The sequence below is a fragment of the Ostrea edulis genome, chromosome 1, assembly GCF_947568905.1.
Source record: "Ostrea edulis chromosome 1, xbOstEdul1.1, whole genome shotgun sequence".
In the NCBI taxonomy this organism is placed as follows: Eukaryota; Metazoa; Mollusca; class Bivalvia; order Ostreida; family Ostreidae; genus Ostrea; species Ostrea edulis.
In genome coordinates, this window is record NC_079164.1 from 112128497 (window position 1) to 112145814 (window position 17318).

The 17318-nt window shown below is 36.7% G+C and overlaps 1 protein-coding gene across 1 annotated transcript in view; it reads left to right on the plus strand.

Annotated features, from left to right (window-relative positions):
• Window positions 1–17318, plus strand: part of LOC130048698 (cell adhesion molecule 4-like) — a 66134-nt gene that overhangs the window by 36869 nt on the left and 11947 nt on the right. The window lies entirely within an intron of this gene.

The following is a 17318-nucleotide window of genomic DNA, read 5'->3' on the forward strand; positions in this document are numbered from 1 at the left end:
CAGGCATTCTTGATATGGTCTGACAGAGATCCTTTATTATTCACAATTATACCCAAATGAGTATGCGAGTCCACACAGGATATAGTTTTTTCCCCTAGAGTCCATATGAAATCCTGGTTAGTATGTCTGCTTTTGGAACGGAACTGCAGTATACAGGATTTGTCAGCGTTGAATTTGAATTGCCATTTTTTAAATATTCGTTTGCTATGTTTAACATACTTTGCAAAGAGATTGGTGTTAGGCTTATCAAAGAAATATCATCTGTCAATGTGGGACAGTTACTTGCCACATTTAATAGCTTTGTACAAGTAGAGCAATGTTCTAAGGTATCAATTAATTCATTAATGAATACCAAATATAAGAATGAGGACAACACACCACCTTGACGTACACCCTGTAGCACATTGAACCATCTTGATTGTGTTTGATTTACAACAACGGAGCTGGATGTATTTATATGACAATCATTAATAATCGACCAGCATTTGCCATTTACACCTAACTTGTGCAGTTTGTAGAGTAGAACATGTCGCCAGACAGTGTCAAATGCTTTGGAGCTATCTAAAAAAAACCTACATAGACATGGCTACCTTGTTCTAAGTTGTAATTGATTGTCTCTTTTAAATTGAAAGACACAGTTAGGCAACCTAGTTTCTCTTGGAATCCCTGTTGCTGTTTATTAGGAAAGGAATGATTGTGAAGAATAAACTTTGAGATTCGGTCATTCAAGACACTTTCGAACATTTTAAGGAAGCATGGCAATTTCCTACTATAATTGTGTCCAAACATACCTTCAAATATTCATTAAGGCCCCATACGACCTGAAAACTCCCAGCTTCAAATGATTTCGTTTGTTGGCGTAGCCATGATAAGCGCACTTACCGAAATTATATACTATTGAATTTTAGGTCTGACCATTCCTTTGAAAATAAAATGAATTTCATGAGCAGTTTATAAGTTTCCTTCACTGTCATTCTATTTCTCAGATATTCTAATATTTTCTTGTGATTTATTTAAAGTTGCAAAATTCAGTAATATCTAATTGTATAATAAGCATTAATATTTTAGTTTAGTGTGAAAAATCCAAACATTGTACCTAATCCTTCAAAAAATAATTTGCTGTTTGCCATTTTACCATAATTAATAATATGAAGTATCATGATTTTTTGGTGGGTGTGGAAATACACTACAATGTTAATGACCATTTAATCAAAAGGTTCATAACTCAATGTTCTATGTATGTAAATGAAGGTACAGACTGTGGACAAAAGTATTCGCACGGGTAATGACGGCCATTTTGTTTATCAAAAACGCTTGACGGTAAACAAACATGTTTTTGGAGTGTCTGAATAGGACAAATAACTTGTAAATGCAAAAATATTGTAAATAAACAATTTGTTTCTATCAATAATCAATAAAAATAAATAAAAGAATGTCAAGTGCCTTAATATTTTCGTGATATACCCTCGGGTCCTTTGAACTTGGCGTACACGTTGTGGAAGGGTGTATGAATATTTTGCATAATTTTACTCGAAACGAAGTCCAGATTTCCAGAATTTTGTGATACAGTTCATCACCAGAATTTAATGTACAAATGTGATATGAAGTTTTCTTTTAATTACCAGCCAAATGTTTTCTACGGGGCATAGATCAGGTGATTGTGTGGGCCACTTCAGTGCTGAAATTTGTTGGTCCGTTTTGTAATTGGTTGAAAGACAAGATCAATGAACAGGTGTATGGTCATCCATAAACAGATAATTGTCATCTTGAAAGAGTTTTGCTGTACAGGCCACAATTTATCTAGTTATTCATGTTGCTATATGTATTGACTCTGCAAAGAGTAATAACGCCATGACACGTAATGCATCCCCAAATATTTTACCAGTTTCGGGGGAAAATACAGTCCGACAGTCAAGATTTAAATAACTTCTTCTCCATATATATACTCAACAGTATTTTCCAAAGACAATCTGGCACTTGTCAGAAGAAATTACCATTTTCCCTTCATTGTCCATGGTCCAGTTTATTTTACCCACACACCATTGCACACTTTTTACACGATTGACAACTCGGACCGTATTTTCTTAATACAAACACATATTTATTATCCATTTCTGTCTTAAACATCGCCAAATAGTTTTCTTTGAAATATTCGCATTGTTATTTTCATTACATCTTTGTAACGTCCTACAGTGGTCTTTTTCTGTCCAACTGTGTCTATCTAACAAGTCTCCGTTGTGCACGTGCACTTACTAATTTCTTTCGTCCACTTCTTTGTTAGTTTTCTGTTGTACCTCGCACTCGAAACTTATTCCAAGCACTAAAACAGTTGATATAGGAATTCTTAATAATTTTCCACCCCCCCCCCCAGAACTTTTACAGCCCTGAACTAATGCTACGATGTTTTCTTAGCAGCCTATACCGAGTTTCAATATTTACAACCCATGTTTAGCAGGTTGCACCACTCTATTAATTTTGCCTCTATGTTCTTACCAAAATTACTCACCTTTGACCTGACCCTGCTTCCTTAAAGTAAAGTGTTCAGAAGTTGTACTTTCACATCATGCAGTACAGTTCTTAATGAACATTTTCATACCAAAAAAAAAAAACCGATCCAGCAAGGCGTGAGTGTTTGTTTACATCGATGTCAAGCACGTGCAAAATCAGCTGGTCAAAAGCCAAATCACCCACCTCTACAACAAAAATTCAAAAAAAAATAATATTTAAATCCTTCTTTCATGGTTTTTACTCACAAAATTTCAAACACAATACTTGAATTTACATCTCACAAAAAATTGGAGAGCCTACCTCATAAGGAAAGTCCCATAAAACATGCACAGTTCCAGGAATTATTTTCTGTCGGCCATGATTCGACGTGAACCTCCACATAAATAGAGTGATGCAACCTGCAATAAAAATATGGTTTCTTTAAATTTCAATAAACTTCATAAAAAAGAAGTTGAATGATATGTGTGTGTGACTGTACATTCATTTTTTGGATTTCTGATCTTTATGAAGTGAAACAGGCCTTGGGTAAATGAGGTGTGTTTGGATGAAATTGAGTCCATTTTGAGCAATTCTGATTTAAGGTAGAGACCGATAGCAACCACGTGATCAGTAAAAATCGTGTATTTTCACGTGAAATTATTTTTCGGAATTCCGTACATCGCCATAGAGTAGTTGAAAAACAAAAAAGGGGTTCCGAAAGTACAAGTTGTTGCTGTGACTGAATCGATGATTGAGAGGGTCGTCTCGACGAAAGATATAGAAATTTGGCCATAGTTTAGATTAGGAATACGTCAATGTAATAATAGTGGACTAAATGTTTCGTCCGTGCAGAATGGCACTTTTTACCTCACGAAATTCACCACCATGCATAGCTGCGCTACGTAAACAAAGTTGTTGATGTAGCGTGATCGCGATCGTGATGTCCGAGTGCTGCGAGTTTCAATACTGTTTATGTAGTCATTGAGAGTTTAAACAAAGTTTCTTCTGAGAAGAGGAATTCGATGGATGCATTCAACGTGGACAACGAAATCATAATTTCGTTTGGTAAGTGAAAAAAATGGCAAATTGAATTTGTATTCAACCCACTTTTCCTCTGCTATTTCACAACGCGATTTTATAATAACATTTATAAACGCACAATTTGGAGCTGTTTCATTTTTTGTGCATTTAGTATTCCATATGTGCCCAAAATATAACTCCTACATGTGCATGTAATTGTAAATGGATGTCATGTATATGCCAGATTTGAAAAAAATAGGGCTCTCACAAGTTTGAGGGGGGGGGGGGGGGGTGTTGCACTAAAATTCTATTTGGTATAAATGATAGTACTTATAGTATCTTGAAATTTCATTGACCTAAGAGATATTTCAAATCTGGGGTTTCATGTTTCATGCAAGCATTTAGGTCTACAAAACTTAATTTAAAATATTTGTAAAATCACAAGCCCCCCTCATAGGCAAATAAATGTATTGTATGAAAATAAGATATCTATGTCCTTCTCTTGACCCACACTCCGTAAAGGAGACAGGTCTGATAAATCTAGAGTTGACTTGTTTTGATATTATTAGAATGAACTGGCAGTTTATGAAAACATATCTGTCATCTCATATTGTAATATGATAATTATGATGTTTATTCACCTCATTAAGGACCTGGGGGTGGGAGGGTATGTACAGTTTAAATAGAAGGTAACTATAACAATATGAAATAAATAACAATCATGCAGATGTACTACTACTGCAAGAGTTCACATTGCTGCACTGCACACATTTAACATACATGTAGTGTTACATATGTAATACTGATTTCAGACAAGATTTTAAAAATTAACATAATAAAATACATGTTATGTGTGTAATTTTCAATATATCAGCATTTTAAAGTTCACTAAACATGCATTGAGAGACACAATTTTAGAATTGACATTGTCTGACACAGTATAATTAATGATTAATACTGACTGTGCAAATATTAATTATGATGATTTTTTTCTAATCATCATCCTAAGGACCAATGCAAGTTGAAATGGGCTTCCAGCCAACAACTTCAACAGCAATTTGCCATGAAAATCATCAAGAAAGGTACAATATTTTCTATCTTAGTAAGATAGAATTTTTCATTTTAACACCAGACATTTATAAAGACAATTCTTAGTATATTAGATATTCATCTTTTTTTCAATATTTGAATATACAGAATATATTTTTTATAACAGGTACTTCATTTACATTGATGATGTCATATCCCCTGGACCCCACAACTTTACAGGTTACAGAGAAAATTCAAGAACTTCTGCAAAATGTGGGACTTGGATAGAATCAATAATGTATTTGTGAGCCCAGAGCAATGGATATATTGTGCAACATACTAAAGTGTGAATTTAATGGAAAACAAATACATGTACTCATGTATTACATGTCTTTTTTAAAGACAATAATATTGTATAAATATAGAGGAAGTGTCATTGTTGATTATTCTAAGTTTTTGATATATCAAAATCAGTAAACATTTCTTAATGAAAATAAAATACCAATTTTATAACTTTAATCAATGTCTTTGAATTTCTCATTTCCTAACCCCCCACCCCCCACCCGTTACACACACTCAGTGCATATATACTGTGAATGCAATATGCATGCATTCTAAGTTATCCAAGCGAGTTTTTGTTTCAGTGTGAGACTGCAAGTAGGACTCATAAACTTATGAAGAGACATATATATTTGTGAGAGCTAGATAGCTCATATGAGCCTTGAGATCAATGGGTCGAGCCGCGGTGGTGGTCTAGAGGTTAGAGCGTTCGCCCCGCATGCGGAAGGCCAGGGTTCGAATCCCGGCCGCGACAGACCTGAGTTGTTGAAACAGGTAGTGACAGTTCCATTGCCAAACGCTTAGCATCAGGTGTGAATGTCACTGGTCCTCGGAGATGACCTTCAAAACGGATGCCCAGTGTCACAGTAGATGTGGCACGCTAAAGAACCCTCACTGCTCAATGGCCGTAAGCGCCGAGCAAAGGCCTAAATTTAAAGCCGTTCACCGGTCTTGGTAACGTCTCCATATGAGTAAAAAATTCTCGAGAGAGACGTTAAACAAGATACAATCAATCAATCCAAGGGTCGATTAGGTGGAAATCTTTCCATTGATATTAAATATAAAGTTGTTATTTAAACATATTTGGTGCACTATGCTGTATAATCATATCAATTTCTTATAATAGGTAATCGTGTCTGGTCATTATAAAAAAATGTATGAAAAATAACTAAATATTAATGCAATCATTGTGAGTGCAAAAAGGTCAATCACAAGAGCAGATACATAAATACATTGGCGGATATAAGGGGTGGGGTGGGGTGGGGGTGGGGGGCAACCGGCGCGAGCCCCCCCCCCCCCCCCCTAAAATTTTCAAGTTTAAAGTAAATCGTGGTCTCTTGTTTAGAGAAATATATACGATAAAAGAAGCCATAATTTCCTCCACTCTCAGAGAAATAAATGTCTGACAAAATCTTTTGATTTATTGAATTACTTTTAGTGGGAGAACTGCTACTTTTTCCAAAAACCCTTAAAATTTGCGTTATTTTATTAATTTCACCTTATTAAAAATGACAGAAAATAATAAAAATGACTACATAGGAGACATATTTTAAGCCCTAAAAAATCTGTAAAATCCAGGAGTTTCTGGGGAATCGCCCCCCCCCCCCCCCCCTTCAAGGCGGCCCCCAGACCCCTGCCTCATACAGTTGCACCCCACCCCCCTCCCAACTTCAATTCCTGATCCGCCCCTGAAATAGCTTATAGAAACCTTCTTATTGTCATGTTCAATTTTCAAAGAGGTAATTTGGGAATGCTTAAACATTCTAAGTTATAAAAAGGTCAGTAGTTTATCTCTGCTGGCTGAATCTTTCTTCTCAATGCACCGAGTGCAATTCATGACGTCTATGTTCCTGCTCATTCTTTCTCCTCCATTCCATGCAGTATATTAAAGGGGTTGGGATTTGTTTTAACAAATATAAATTGTATTTCAATTTTTTGTGGGGATTTTTATTTGGGAAAACTCTTGATATTAATCATCAAATATGATGACGTATGATAAATCTATATTCTGAGTGTAAGTGCACAAAGGTCAACAACGAGAACTACAACAAAATATAAGCTAAAATTTGAAATACATACTTTCTGTATTATATTTATTAATTCAAAAAAGGTATTACAAAGAATCTTCGAATTTCAGCAAGCTGTTTTTGATGGATTGTTTACAACATCTTTTAATAACCCTTTTTCTTACGAAAATGTGTAGTTTGTTAAAAGGGGGTGGGGTTAGGAATTTTTTGCTAGTTCCATATGAACCCCATTATGGTGTATAATTTTTTTCATATATTTTACTTACTAATAGACTGACCACTTAATGAAATAAAATAAGAAATTTGATGGGTAATTTTTTTTGCAGCTTAAGCAAAGGTATGACCCTGTGTGCAAATATTGTGCACTGTTTTAAGGTAATTGGCCAATGTAGCTCTGTTTAAGTAATGTTGTTGCATGTTAATAATGATTGCTGAACTTGAAATTGATGTGTAATATACAATTATGTGAAAGGTTGTTTGGAACCATATATGACAAGTTAAGATCCTTTTTACAATAAAAATGTTATAGCTCTATTTGTATATTGCTCTCTACTTATTTTTCTTCACTTTTTACGCTTTACAAGGACTAAAGAAGGTGTTGTTAAAATCGCCATATTTCTCAAAAACAAGGTCGATTACCTACATTGATTTTTTATTATCTTTTATATCGAAACTTAATCATAAACATATATCAAAATTAAAAAAAATTCAATGGTTATTTTTTTTAGCATCAACCTATCAATCTCTACCTTAAAATGTGTGTGTGTGAAATTTGGATTTTTCACCTATTTGTTTGTAATGAATGACAGTGATTTTTTTATATTGTTGTGGAAGGCCTTACCTTGTATATAGGGAAATTGTTGGTGATTTTGTGTGGTATACTTATATTTTATTGAGATTTGATGTGTAAAATTGCAATTGAAATGTGATAATGTTCTTGATTAAACTTATCAAAATTAATTAATGTGTTGTTCAATTCCTTTGAAATATAGTTGGTATCGTGTAGAATTATCTTATCTTTAATTGTAATGTGAAGATGAAGAACATTACTCACTGCACCCAGCAAGGCATTCTGATTTTCCTGGACATGGTCAAGTTGAGCTGTCAAGGGGGGGGGGGGTCCTGTAGAAACAAGATAATACATATTGTCACTTTGGGAGATGTTAAGCATCCAAACATCAAACTCAATCATTAGACTTCAGATAACAAAAAGAGAAAGACAAAACTAGCATTACAGTCAAAAATTGGTAAAAAGTAAGGCAAAAAGTGGATATTTCAGAGTAAAAGATGGCCGCCGCAGGGGGTCAGCCCATGGAGGATGGGAGAGAAGGGGAAAAGAGATTAAATACACCAGGAAACAGACTCTGGAGGAAGTCAGTGAAACGGAAGCATGCATATTACAAGACCATGCAGACAGTAGGCAGCCTTTAAGCACCATCATGCAACTGTGGCCAAGGGGCACCTGCGACGAGACCAAAACTCCCTGCATCCCCGACAACGAGAATAACACATACAGACTTTTTCACATGGGAAAATTGTGTGAAATGTTTAACTTAGCTTACCACCAGCACACACTAGAGAGCCCAAACTGCCCAACCAACCTTCAATTTGACTACCCAGCTGAACAACAACAGGGAGTCTGCTGGGTAGAGAGCCTAGAGTGCAAGTACTGCACATACCACAGCCAGAGTACCAAACTCTACGAGGAAGTCGATACCGGAAAACGTGGACCCAAGCCAGCAAAGCCAAACCTATCTGTGTGGGTAGCCCTCCTGGACAATCCCATCATGGGAACTGGACTGCAGGAAATTTTCCATGCCCTCAACTGTCCAGCACCCTCAGCCAATTGTTTACAACAAAATGCAAACAAGGTTGGGCCCATGATTGTGGAAATGGTTCAGGAGGACTTACGAAGAGAAAGGGCTCACCTCAAAGACCTCATCGAGAAATGTGGGTTCCCACGGGATACACCAATACCTGTGGAAGGTGATGGGCGGTACAATAATCCTCTGTACTGGTCTCGAGACAGAAATCCTTTTCAGCCAGCAACCCAGGCAACATATACCATGTCTGAAAATGTAACGGAAGAGAACAAAATTATAGGCTGCATCACCAAAAACAAGCTCTGCAAGAGAAGATCACAGGAAATTCCATGCCCGGAACACCCTGGAAAATGCACATCCAACCTACAACTACAGTATCCCATAGGGAGGGAGGACAAGGCAAAAGAGGAAATCTGCCGGGAATTTCTCAACGATCAAGATCCCACACTAATCAGCCACTTCACCACAGACGGGGATAGTGCTGCTTTCCGGGGCGTCGAGAGGGCCATGGCCGAGTCTGGTCAAGCGGTAAAATCCTTGAGGGACCCCCGTCACCTAGCCTAGTCCCAGAAAAAAGCAGTTGACAATGCCAAGTTCAGCGAGGGAATGTTTCCTGGACGTACAGCTGTCCAAAATCTGGCCGTCAAAAGAAAATTATCGGTGGACTTCATGAAGAGATGCACCGCAGAATACGACGTAGCAGTCAAGAAGTTCCGAGGTGACGCAGGAAAGCTGGTCAGCACCCTGAGTTATGCCACGGATGCAATAATACACTGCTACTCGGGCAGATGTGGCAAGACCTGTGCCGAACACTCTCTCGTCTGTGGCGGCACACCCGAAAGACACTGGGCCAAAGACTACCTCTCAACCCATACCAGAACACTTAATCCGACTGATGACGATGAGGAAACCTTACGCCAGCTCATAAACTTCCGATTCAGCCGGACAACACTCATAGCCACCAGATATGGGACCAACACTCAGAAGTCTGAGGGACTACATCGCGGGTATTCAAAATCCAACCCAAAGAATGTTACCTGTTCTCGGAACTTTGAGCCTCAGATCTTCTCCTCTATACACCGGATGAACCATGAACCCGGAAAATCGACTGCCCTCAAGTGTGCTGCACTCGGTTCATCAATTCCTGAAGGCACTCGTCTTACGCGGCAACTGAAAAGAAAGGAAGAGTTGTACGAACACAGCAAACAGAGGAAAAGATCTAAGACCTATCGTACCAGGAGACAAGTCCTTGTGAGAGAAAAATTCGATCTATATTTCCAGAGAGGGACCGAGACTCAAACAGGGTATCTGAAGGGCATGAGTGATCCCCCTTACCACAGTGTAGCCCAAGAACAAGTAATGAACAATCCTACAGTAAGCAGGGGAAAAAATAGTGTCAAGTGAAATTTGACTTACCTCGATTTAACTTTCAAAAAGACAATCTGGATATCCCGGGTGCTTCAGACAGACTTTAGGTACTAAATGTGTACATGTTTGCCTTTCGTTATTGATGTGTGGTGCTTCTAAACTTAAATGAAGTGGATTAATGCAAAGACTGTTGTGACATATGTATGATACATGTTTATTATGTGGAATGTGTAATGCATTTGTATGTAACATGTACATGAGCCTGTGTGCCAATAAAACTTTACATTTACCTTCTGGAAATGTTATTTTAAGTCTGCCATAGATATTCCCCCTACCCCGTCTGTTTGTAGCCAAGTTAACATCATAAAAATTACACCCCAACCCATTGACCCTACCCCTATCAACCTTCTCTAATAAAACTGCTAATTTCTCTTCTCGTCACGTGGCATCCAATGTTTTTTTTTAAATATGTCTATGTAATTACCCAGACTCCCCATCTCGATTTAAAAAAGTACACCAAACACGTGTATATGTAAACATTTGCCTCCCGGATTGCCTCGCTGCAGGTTGCACCACTCTATTAATTTTGCCTATATGTTCTTACCAAAATTACTCACCTTTGACCTGACCCTGCTTCCTTAAAGTAAACTTTTCAGAAGTTGTACTTTCACATCATGTAGTACAGTTCTTAATGAGCATTTTCATACCAAAAAATACATACCTATCCAGCAAGGCGTGATAGTTTGTTTACACCGAAGTCAAGCACGTGCAAAATCAGCTGGTCAAAAGCCAAATCACCCACCTCTACAACAAAAATTCAAAAAAATATTTAAATCCTTTTTTCATGGTTTTTACTCACAAAATTTCAAACACAATACTTGAATTTACATCTCACAAAAAATTGGAGAGCCTACCTCATAAGGAAAGTCCCATAAAGCATGCAAAGTTCCAGGAATTATTTTCTGTCGGCCATGATTCGTGAACCTCCACATAAATAGAGTGATGCAACCTGCAATCACTCCCTTGCATGTATAAACAGAGTTGCAGACAAACACAAACATCATTACGTCACATAATTGACCTTCAACTTTTTAAATACATCAACGGTGAAAGGATAACTGATGTCTGTGCAAAGAGAGATAACCCGCAATGTACGATACTCGATAAACACGTTTGAAAAATGACGCGATCGTGCGAATACCTTTGTCCACAGTCTGTATGTAAAAATGCTGAAACATATTCCTATTAATTCTAAAAAAAATAATATTGATATGTCGGTGTAGCTAAATAATACCATCCGACCAATGGAAACTGGTAGTGAAGAAGTCATTAAAAAATACGGTACAGGAGCCATAAAAACACTAGGTGTACAATTGTGGAATAAACTGCCACTGGAACTTTGAGAGCTTGAAGCACATGGGGCATTCCGCAAGAACCTAAAAACACTCTTGTTCAAGCGTGAATATGTCCTGTGAATGTAAAATTCAGTGCAATATCAAGGATTCCATGTGCAAGCGCTTGCAAACTGAATTTTGATCCAGCATACGAATACCTGTATGCCAATTGTATCTTGTCAACTCATAGTCAACCACTTCGACGTTTTACTACCATGTTTTATTTTAATTATTTCTATTGTTTTATAATTTTCTTTATAGCTCCCGCAGGTCTTTTATTATATATTATCAATGATTATTAGCAGAAACATTGTACAGCGCATAGAAACTATAGGTAATTTTGCGCTTTATAAATGAACATAATAATAATAATAATAATGTGGAACTAAATAACCGGGAGACCGAAAATAGTGATAGTTCAATATAAACAAGAACCGTATGCACTCTTCGTTATTGAAGTTAGCAAAGGCCTAACTTTCGATTTAAAGAACGGTTTTTAAAACTTACTTGTATGTGAGAAGGAATCACACACGATCTGGAGGTAGGGTGTTAAATGCAGTTCCTGACTACATCTATCAGTTCTAGGATTGTTTGCCTTGGGAATCGAAATCTGTGTCAGTGCACGTATCTAACGGGTTAATTCGGTCCCGCAAACCCTTTCACGACGCAAAGCTCGCTCATTTTCGAAAAGGATAAAAAACAAACGCAGCCATTCTTATTCATACGTTATTTATTTCTATCTTACGACAATTATTTTGCACTTACGAGAAATATTTTACACTTAAAGTAATTCCACCCTCCTGTGATGTCATCAGATTTTGCAAAATCAATGATTTATTTAAATTTATGCATGATAGGAACATAAATTTTGTTGGAATATTTTCCGATACTTATTGTCAAAAATCTTGTTAAAAATAAAGTATTTCAAAAGTCTAAGTTATAGATGAATAATCAATGATACGTTTCAAAATATTGAATCCATGGGCAATAACTCTGTTTCTATTGATTTCTTTATCAAGTCTATTATGCGATAAATTTCCTTTACTTTTTTTACATACATTTTGTATATTTTTGTGAAGATATAGTTTCATGAAATTGTTATGAATGCTACTATATCGCCATAACCAGTTTTTATGAAATTTTGATAACGCTGTTTAAGGAAAATAGCAATTTTCTGACGGTGATATGTGATTCTGTTTATGTACGTCTCTCATCTTAAAAAGTATGATGACCTATGTATTTTATTTGATAATTTGTTAGTTTTAACTCTAATGAATGGAGATAAGTACACTTTTCAAATTTGTATCAGATAAAACTGCGAGTGTGGAGTCACCTTAATAGAGGGTAGAGGCTCTCTTAAAGTTACGAGGAAAATCAATATTAAGATTTTCATAAGTTTCTTTGTGGAAAGGGAAAGAATCGTTCGTTTTCTTTTACGATGATTATTTATTGCATGTTTTTTGTGTTTTGGTTGTCGAAAATATTGATAAAAATTAATAATGAAAAATTTCTGCTATTCTAAGGACATCATGATTCTGATCTAAAGAAATTGAGGACGAGTTAATATTTACATACTGTTACAACATGACCATACATTGCTTACAAGGAAACCACACAGGAGACACATATAAAATAATTGTAATCAGTGACTAAAAATATTTTTTCAATTATACTATTTTATAGTCATTTCACTCAATTCTTAAAAAAAGTTTCTTAGCTGGCAATTGATTGCAATGAAAAATTATAAAATTTTCTATTTATTGTTTATGCGACACCGTCAACAGAGGACCGCAATATGCTGCGCGCCCTCTGTAATAAGGGGAAAACAACTCGCATAGCACTATGGAAAATGTAGGCCATGATGTGCGCATCAAATCAATTATCAATTGTAAGTTTTATTGCTTTCATCAATTGAATTGATGCGTGCATCAATTTAGTTGATGCGCACGATAATTGAGTTAATACGCGCATCGATTCAATTGATAAGAACAATAATTGATTTGATGTGCTCCATAGATGACTCACCAAAAGCCATAGCCAGTCTTCCAATGTAAATTAACAAGAGGCCCATGGGCCACATCACTCACCTGAGTCACCTTGTCCCATATTTAAAGATGTCCCCTATATATTAGAATGTAAATATTTGATCCCTATTGTGGGTCCAACCAACCCCGGGGCCCATGATTTTTACAAAGGTTTAACTTGAATCTGCAGTAAGCTTTCATGTAAATGTTAATTTGTCTGGCCCAATTGTTCTTGAGAAGAAGATGTTTTAAAGATTTTTTCTATATATTTGTATGTAAGACTTTGATCCCCTATTGTAAACCCACCACTTCCCCGGTTTCATGACTTAAAAAACTGTATCTGAACTGTCTAAAAGCTTCATGTACATGTACACTTTTCTCGCCCAGTGATACGTCTTAAGAATATTTTTAAAGAGTTCCCTATATATTTATGTGTAAATTTTGACCCCTTATTGTGGCCTCACCCTACCCTGGGGACCATAATTTCAAGAAACTTAAATCTGCATTATGTCAGGAAGCTTTCGTGTAATTGTAAACTTTATTGGCCCAGTGAATTTTCAGAAGATTTTTTAAAGATATATTCGCATGTAAATCTTTGATCCCCTATTAAGATCCCGTCCTGCCTCCGGGGCCATGATTTGAACAAACTTAAATCTGCACTATGTCGGGAAGCTTTCATGTAAGTTTGTACTCTCCTGTCCAAGTAGTTCTTGAGAAGAAGCTTTTCAAAGATTTTGCCTATAAAATTTCCTCCCTTATTGTGGCCCCAACCTACCCCCAGGTGTCATTGTTTAACAACTTGAATCTGCACTATGCCAGGAAGCTTTCATGTACATTTCAGGTCTTCTGTGCCAGTGGTTCTTAAGAAGATTTATAAATGACCCCACCCTATATTTGCATTTTTGAAGGGGGCATGACCCTTCATTTGAACAAACTGGAAAGCCCTTCATCCAAGGATGCTTGTTTCCAAGTTTGTTTGAAATTGACCCATTGCTTTTGGAGAAGAATTCGAAATTGTAAAACGTTTACATACGGACAGACGACGGAAAACAGGTGATCAGAAAATCTCACCTGAGCTTTCAGCTGAGGTGAGCTAAAACAAACCCCGGACCAAACACGTAGAGGGAAGCTTTACTATTTTGGGGGGTTGGATTCTTGGGGGTTTCATTATATAGCCAGACTTCCTTCAGGGGACGACTATCACTATATACATGTAGCCAGTCTTCCCGGGAGGGGGTCTCACTATATAACACAGACACTACATATGTTTCCACCATTATACGGTTGTATTCAGAATCTATGTTTCTATATAAAAATCATGCGTTAATACTGGTAAATAAATGGCGGGAGTCGTGAGAATTGTCTCATTGCTTGAATATCATACACATTGCATTTAAATGAAGTTTTCAAAAAGGAGCTTATAGTTTATTAGCAAAATTTATTCCGAAATATATGGAGGGTAATCGTGTTAAAAATTGAAGCATGTAAGCTTGTTAATCTAAACATGCTACCGTGTTAATTTCTCAGTTTCAGCTATGTATATTTGTAACTGAGGGAGTGTAAATTATGTTTCCCCGGACATGTGTTGTACTCTTCATTTGTGTAATCCTTTGATTTATTATTTTACATTTCTCTTTATAAAATGTATCATTGTTTCCTAAGTTATACGCGGTCATCCCTACAGTATTTCGGTTTGTAGACTTAGTATTTAAATATTTGTATTGTAGATGGTTGAGAATAAGTTTCTTGTATGCATAAAGCAGTATATATTAATTCATTGAATCATGCACAATATCACCTTCCTAAGGGTGGAAAAGTAAAGGTATGAAAGCATACAAATATAGCACAGATACAATATAGTACACTTACAATATAATATATCAATACAGGAATACTCACTCACATCAAAATAGCATTCAAACATTAGGAGCATTACTTCGTAACACGCGATATTTTTGAAAATATACAAAATAAAGAAATTGCAAAAATCGTGGTAAGCTACTGACATACAAGTGTATGGTACAGGGGTTTCAACAATCTCGATTGAAGTAAGCATTTCCCACACTCTATGGTCGTTATAACGATCTACCTCGTCAATACAATCTATCATTGGGTCATATGCTGTCTAACGTGTTTCATACCCATTTTTAGGCCGTTCTTGGCACATTGATTTCGACTACGGATTACTCCGTTTACCTGATCAGGATATAGGGCTCACGGCGGGTGTGACCGATCGACAGGGGATGATCACTTCTCCTAGGCACCTAATCCCACCTCTGATCTGTCCAGGGGTCCGTGTTTGCCAAACTATCTATTTTGTATTGCTTATAGGAGTTATGAGATTGATCACTGTTCGTTATCTTCATATTTCACAATGCACACTAGTGTAACACAAATCCCTATCTATGTTAAGATAAAAAAAAATAAAGGTGAAGACTAAATGTGATCGCTCTCTAGGGGGCACAAACACCAAATTCAACATAGAGAAAAGCACATGTAGTGCTCAGAAAACAATAAAGGTACACTAAAATGTGAACCGATCCGGGGAAATTTTCCGGGCCACTACACACCCACCTCTAGCTTTGGAAAAGCAAAAAATATACACATAAAGAAGGGCAACAGCATTTGATCTCTCCAAGCAAATGTCCAAAAAATACATATTACTTCATGCACCTGGTATGACTCAATGTCTTTTAGTGACTAGGTAAGCGAATAAACCCACGTACATTAAATTACAAATAATCAAAATCAACGACATAAGATTCACTCGATTTCTAAAAGACGACAGAATTAAGTAATAAGTCACATATAAGATGATTCATCCCGACCACACTGAATCTGCATCTTGCGCATTCGATCATCAGTACTCGTGAATATTTTCGTCACTACTGCAAGATACCATTGGTTTCCCGGAAGCGAGTCATCCCGCATGAGAACGATGTCGCCTTTTTGGAACCTGATGCCTTCATTTGACCACTTATGACGGATTTGTAAGTTCTGAACCCAATCTAATCCAAATCTTGTCGGCCAGATTCTTAATACGCTTCAAGGAACTTCTAACGGTATCCTTCGAGCTAAATTCAGGCTTTTGAGATGTTGAATACGTTTTCCGATGAATCAACATAGCAGGTGTAAGAACATGTGGTGCTTCAGGATCGGTCAACATTGGTTCTGGCATTTAGGATTGTGCTTACTTCTATCAACCAGGTGGTAAGGACTACGCTTAGGAGCTTTGTGGTTCAGAAGCAAACTATCTACAATGTAAAATTCTTTTTTGATGCATCAATCATCCTTTCCTATGTCCCACCAAAGTGAGAAGCATAAGGAGGATTGGAAATCTAAGTCATGTAATTTTCCTCAAGATATTTCATTGACACAGACTTTTCAATCTCTGCCGGTATACCGTTGACGACTCCAACAAAGTTTGTTCCACGATCTGACCTGAACTGGATCATGGGGCCTCTAAGGGCTACGAATCTCTGCAAGGGATTCATGAATGAAGCAGTAAAAAACTACTCAATCACTTCAAGGTGAACTGCTCTGGTGACGAGACAGGTGAACATCAGTGACCACCACTTTTTGTTCTTTTTGCCTCCTCTGTTCCATTGATGAGTGATCTGCCAAAGACCAAAGGTATCTACACCAACGTATGAAAATGACGGTGATGGTTCGAGTCTGTCTTTATGCAAGGCGGCCATCAACTGCCATACAAGGCTTCCTCTCAATTTACGACACGTGACACAGGATTTAATCTCTGATCGTAAGAGATTCTGGCACCAACAACCCAATATAATGAGGATAATAATATTTATCTATATAGCGCCTTATATGACTATAAATAACCACTCTAAAGCGCTGCACAGCAAGTTATAAAAGTAGTAAAAGGAAATTATAATAACATTAAGACAGATAATATCAAAACAATGCTAGCAAAACATCAATAATGTGAAGTGAAATTACTAAAATCTAAAACATGATGTGCATGAAGTAAGTTCCACGCCGTACAATCAAATGATATAAAATACATTAGTTGAAATAAATATACAATTATACACTTGAAAAAGTCATGTTAAAATTATGGTAAAG